The 6,556-nt window shown below is 32.5% G+C and overlaps 1 pseudogene; it reads right to left on the minus strand.

The window, feature by feature from the left end:
- Positions 1-2,494: 2,494 nt before the first annotated feature.
- LOC143559514 (AT-hook motif nuclear-localized protein 20 pseudogene) lies at positions 2,495-3,612 on the minus strand (annotated as a pseudogene).
- Between the last annotated feature and the right edge of the window lie 2,944 nt (positions 3,613-6,556).

Below are 6,556 nucleotides of genomic sequence, written 5' to 3' on the forward strand. Positions count from 1 at the left end.
ATTCATGGGATTAACCTGTTATGATATAAAAAAAGTAATAAAAAATATCATTGACGACATATACGTCAGTGATTCGTTTGTAAAAGAGTCACTAAAGAAAATAAGTTGGTAACAACACTCCGGTTTTAGCTAGTGAGTAATCTAATTTGCATCGGATTACTAAAGGATTTTACCTATCCATCACCGACGGGCAGAATTAATGCGGATCACCGACAACTTTTTTAATTTAGTCTCAGGAGATTGTTTACGACAGAATATCAACAACAATGTAGTGACAAAACATGTCACTGATAAGTGTGGTACTTTACCTTACGTTCATTTTTTTTTTTGGTGAAATTGTTTTCCATCATAAATCCATCGGTAATTACCAACACGCATTTCACTATGTAATCCTTTTTTTTTAAACCTACCCCAAGTCTTATAAGAAGACTTATATGCAGTTTTGACTTCAATTTATCGATTACAAATTTATTGAATTTGAGTTTAATCATTATTAAACTACTTAGAGTTTAAAGTCAGTTCAATAATTGAAAAAGAGTTATACCAGCACAAAATAAATTGAAATTTCCCATTTATAATCAAATATAAAATATTAACTTATATATGGTACATCATAAATGTAGTATGTTATTAAGGTTTAAGTTTCTTTCTATTAATAGAAGATGACAAAAGAAACTATATATGGGTTGATTATCTTATGGAGCATAGACCCACATCCGCTAAAAGTTAGTTGATTATAAATTTATAATGCCTAATATTAACTAGTGTCCTACTTGTTTCTTGTTGGTAAGCTAATTTATAGCCTAAGACCGTCTGTAGTAACACGTTTTAGGGTGGTGTTTTACTACAAAACATCAAAACCCGTCCCGTTTTAAAAAGTGTTTTGGTGGAGAACGTTGTATACACAACGTTGAATTAGGCTCGCTTTTTCAAAAAAGAGTTACTAGATACATTCAAAAGTTATTATTATAATTATTGTTATGCTTCGGTAACATGAACTAAGCTTAAACATTGATTTTATGCTTCACTATATATGCCCATATACAATAACTAGTACTCCGTAATAAACATCCATGCGCTGTGACGGACCAGTTTCGGTTAAAATTTATGAAGAGACATATAGATAAAAATAAACATGTTGTAACGATAAAAGAGAAAGTTGATTAGAAAAAAAATTAACAAAGTTGGATAAAAGCCATATAGCATATGATCAAAATTTTGAATTCAAAGTACTATTAAGTAAAACAGTTCACAAGTTTACAATTATTTTTCGCTACTAAAATATATTATAAAAATTAAAAACATGTTTTCATGTTAAAGAAAAATGTTTTCATGTTAAAAAAAAACTATGTAACATGTTTAAAAATTAGTTCAATCAAACTCTCAATCTATAAACGAGAATATAACCATCGCACCAATCTTGATGTTAAATTAAAGTAAAAAAAGAAGAATCTAAGTTAGTGTAACTAAGTAAAGTTTCTTCCACTTCTAATTGTTTCCTTACTAAATATGTAAAGCATTAATATAATTTCAATTTTATTTAAACCTCTATATTAAAAATCTTAAATGTGTAACAAATACATAAAGTCTCTAAACTAGTTATCGATACACCAAAAAAATCACTTGACTCGTTTTGCCTTATTAAAATTCTTTAAACTTGTCTACAATACATGCATCATAAATGTCATGTTAACACTAAAATTGGTTAGAATTAATTTGATTTAAGTGACATTCAATATTGTTGAATAAAAAACATAACCAGCCTTTTTTTGGCCAATTTAATTAGAGAGAACAAATCTTTATTTTGAATATTTTTCACAAGTGTGTATTTTAGATTAAGTTTTTATAGATTTTAATATATGAAAATTAGATTTAAAGACTTTTTGCTGTTTTAATTTTTTTAAAAGTTTAATTTAGGCACTTTAATATATCATAATTAGGTTAAATAATTTTGTGAATATAGAAAGTATATATATGTCGTATTTTATAATATAAACATTTTTTTCATAAAGTTTCAGCAATACTTACATATTATAATTGTAATCTGAATAACATTTAGAGTTAAAACATGTTCTACATGGTTGTAAAAAATAGTAGAATATGAACAAAATAGAAAACTAAATAATTATGTGTAGATGGTTTGAAATCTAAACCTCATAAACCTATACAACATACAAGTGCTTTTTTATTCATAACTTTATATAATGCCAAATAATAAAAAATTGATTGCAATTAAACTATAGTTAATAGCTATATATTTTGTTGACTGGTTTTGGCTTATTATAAAAATCATAGGGCTAATTAAACAATGACATATATTTTACTGTTTTCAAGAAACAAAATATACCAATAACCTATGATTATTAAAAAACTACACATTAGAACAATAGATTTAAAAATCTAAGACTACACAAACAAATTCTATATTGGAACTATACTCAAAACAAATGTATACAAATGCAAACCCTATTTATTTATTATTTTATCATTGCACTAGTTACAACATGATCAAGTTCAACATTGCTAATGTATACAACATCACAATTCACCTAAAACTAATTTCAAGTAATCCATCTATTGATCATAACTCATAATCTCATATTAATATATAACAACATAATTATTTTGGCTTTAAACTCATTACCTTATAACCTTAATAATAATATTCTTCTAGTATGGAGGCCTTCCATGAGCCCAACCAAAAGCTTCATGGTTCATCTGTCCACCTCCATTAGGTATCAAACCAGGCTGCATATTATAACCCCCCATCGGATTCGGCTCGCCCATCGCTAGCTGCGTCGGTGATCCACCACCGAGTCCAGGCGCCACACTATCCGCCTCCTCTTCTTCCTCAATTGGGAGTCTTTCATAAGTAGCATTAGAAAAAGTGGCTGCTATGACCATAACTGGTCCAGAAGCCACCAAAGACCCTACAACACTCCCACCAACAACTTGACCTTGACCACCAGCTAGGTAAATAGTGAGTCCAGTGGACCCCGGTGGCGCTGGACCAGGTAAAAAGGCTCCGGTTAATGATAATATCTCAAACCTTCCTTGTAAAGTCATGACTGAGCCAGGAGCTGAAGGTTGTCTAAGTGTTACATTCATAACTGTCCCACTAGCACTCATAACACACACACCACGTTGTCGTTTTCGACTAAACTGCGCTATGCTCTCGGCTACATCCGTCCCACTAGCCACCTCCATCACATGGCTTCGTAGCGCGTTTGGGCTGTCTCTAGTAACAAAAATAGGTGGTTTTGGTTTGTTTTTCGACCCTGGAGGCCGGCCTCTAGGCCTACGGTTCGATGGATCAATCGCACCGTCTCGTGGATCATCACTATTATTATCTCTTTCATCTTCTTGATCACTTGCTGTTGTGTTATGTACTTCATTCATTGATATTCCAAGATCCGGTTTCTTGAGCCCTGAACCACCTGATGATGTTTCGACGCCGCCTACGTTGACTTGACCGGTCAACCATCGGTTTGACATGATCTTGATGATATAGTGATTGAATACTAAAGGATTGGAGAAGAAAGAGATGTGTGCAAGTGTGAAGGTGAAGTTTGGGAAGAAGTCTATTTGGTACTTTTGATAAGAGTTTTATTTGTGTGTGTGGGTGTGGGTGTGGGTGTGGGTGTGGGTGTGGGTGTGGGTGTGTCTATCAAAGGTTTAATATTTTATACCAAATTGAAATGTTTATAGTTGTTTTCTTTTTCTTCAAACGACTTGTAATTTGTAGGTTTTGGTGAGTGATGTATGCTCCAAGGTTTTATAATAATTTCTTCTTCTCTCTCCAATAGTACATGTGACACATCATTATATTTTATAAGAATTAAGGTTCTTGTTTTTCTCTCAATCAAGTGTCAACCCATACATACCAATCTTAGTTCCACAACACAATAGTTTCTTAGTAAGTGCTTTAAATTTCTCTAGCATATATTTTTATTTACTCACTAACAACTTCACTTATAAAAAAAATATATTATTGAGATATTTGTATATTAGGGTTTTGAAATTGTAAATCACATAACTTATATAAAACTATAACAGTGTAATTAATAACTATATCGTCGCACAACTTATCAATCAAAGTAATCATGAGATGGTCATATTTACGTACGCCTTTTTAAACACAATATAATCACATAGCTTATACAAAATAATCACCCGACGTTCTTGTATAATATGTCCAAACAAAGTTATATATTGTGCGGCTTATAAACAAAAATATTCACACGATATTGACATTACAAGTAGTTTAAGAGTGTCACGCGATAATAAAACTTATTAGAATATAGAACAATCAAATACCACACTACCTCTCCGTGCTAATAAAAACAGGACACATTAATTATTAAGTCGTTCCACATATTACATAACTTTTAATATACCTTACAGTTTACATAAATTTTTCATTTTGTATAAATGCAAAAATAATATAAACTAAAAGGTGTTCCTATAGTTGAGAGTTGAGACTCATTGTGGTGTTCCATCGAGAATGGGAAAAAGAGAAATTCTAGAGACAAGAAAAAGTATTCTTGGAATTAGGGTTTTGTGGGCATATATATGTGAATGGGGTTTAACTTTTAATTTTCACATTATAAAGTTCTTGATTCCTGGATCTAAGTCAATGGTTTGACTTGCCCCATCACAATCCAGAATTGCTTAAAATCTATGTTTTAACAATGCATTTCACATCATTGTCATTGTCTTTTTAAAATGAACTAAGATACTTTTTTATGAAGAGCGTTATTAACTACCCACAGCACCCGAGTAATCTCTCCTGAAACATGATATCAACATTCCATACTAATTTGATGTTAGAGGCATGACTCGCTTAAAAACACCGTCAAAGAGGAAACTCACAACTATTAAAATAAGATCGAAAGAGTACTTAACTATTACGCTCATGCTATTAAACAAGAAGGCCAGCTGCAAATAAACTTATATATGTTTGTTTAAAAGATTATTTTCATTTTCCAAGCATTATAAAGTATATTTCATCAATATATATGACTAAGGCCCAAGACATATGGGCCTCCTTCAGGCTCAAGATATGCCACCCAAGTCTTAAGTTTTAATTCGTCATCTTGTCCATGAGCCCATTTAAACATAATAACTAAGGGTCCTTATTTATATCCAAATAATGCTTATTGCTTAATAAGTACATCCTCTAAAAACATGTACATATACTTATGATATCATTCTATCACATATATTTTCAAAAGTAAGTGATACACATATGTATGTAGAGTTGAGGAAGACATCATATGGGTTTTGAATCCTTTAATAATATCATAAAATTATGGTGCCTTGAAATCTGCTTACTCTGGCTAATAGTCTCCCAAGATTTAGATATAATCATAAGAGTTAATTACATAGATGGTTGCGGCAACGTCTTATTATAGTTTACATCTCAAGTTTTTGAAAATTTAGTCCCCTCGATCATCACACACATAATAGAAAATATAGGATGTAAGTGGATATACACGATTAATAATGAGTCAATTGAGAGACTAGAAAAACAAAAACTAGGTTAGTTGGTACGTAAACAAATATTGTTGGTAAAGAACGAAGAAATGGTTAATAAGAAATATTCTCACTTGCTATAAAAATTGAATTTAAATAATCCCAACTATTGACTATTGGCAAATAACAACTCCAAATAATGAAGTATCTGCTGATGATCCCATCTTTTAACATATTTGCTTCTAATAACCCGCAACTAACAAATCCTAACAGCGTTAGTCGTCAATTGCCCGAAAAACGTTTTTAGCTGGAAAAAGTATACATAGTAAGTGACGATATTGAAAATGTATACATGATATTACCTAAGGTTATATTTCTAGATGGCAAGTGACCAAAGTTTGCAAATTATCAATTGAGTTCCTTTTTGCTCTTGAAAGAGTTCATGGTCAATAAATGATGGCATTGTTTAACTTACAATGAAAAACCAAAAATGATGAAATGGTGACGTCAAAAAGAAAGTTTCAAACTCGACATCTTTCATTGATCTAGATAGATAAATTAATATATTTTCCCAAAGAGGCAAATATCTGGGACACATATTAAATAGTATTAAATAATGTACATTGAAAACTTGACCGGTATATTAACGGTACACTTATTCGGGTTTTGAAGATAAAAGATTCTTGAAGAGGTAGGTTCCAGCAGAGCCCAGTTGGACCCGCAAGACTCACCTTGAACAGGGACGTCTGCGCAATGACCAACTGCTCCAGCAGAACCCACCATGCTCAAAGAACCTTACGCGCAGTACGCCAGCTGTACCCGCAGGGAAAGCCTCCCAATGGTGAAGTACCCCGCCTGTTCCCGCAGCTGCGGCTACAAGCCATCAGGGAAGGCTACCCGCACTAACAGCAAGGCTACACGCACAAGGTATTCGTTACTTCAGTAGTCACATGAAGGAATGAGCAAGGCGGGAACACTCCCGCCTAAATGAGCCAGTCCGTATGCTTCTGGAAGGTCTTTCGTACTATACCTACTAAGGTATGGGCGGAACAGACAGTTTGACCAGAGCAGCCCATGAACT

The sequence above is a fragment of the Bidens hawaiensis genome, unplaced genomic scaffold, assembly GCF_021521415.1.
Source record: "Bidens hawaiensis isolate Kalapana, Puna unplaced genomic scaffold, B.hawaiensis_p1.1 tig00019925_1, whole genome shotgun sequence".
In the NCBI taxonomy this organism is placed as follows: Eukaryota; Viridiplantae; Streptophyta; class Magnoliopsida; order Asterales; family Asteraceae; genus Bidens; species Bidens hawaiensis.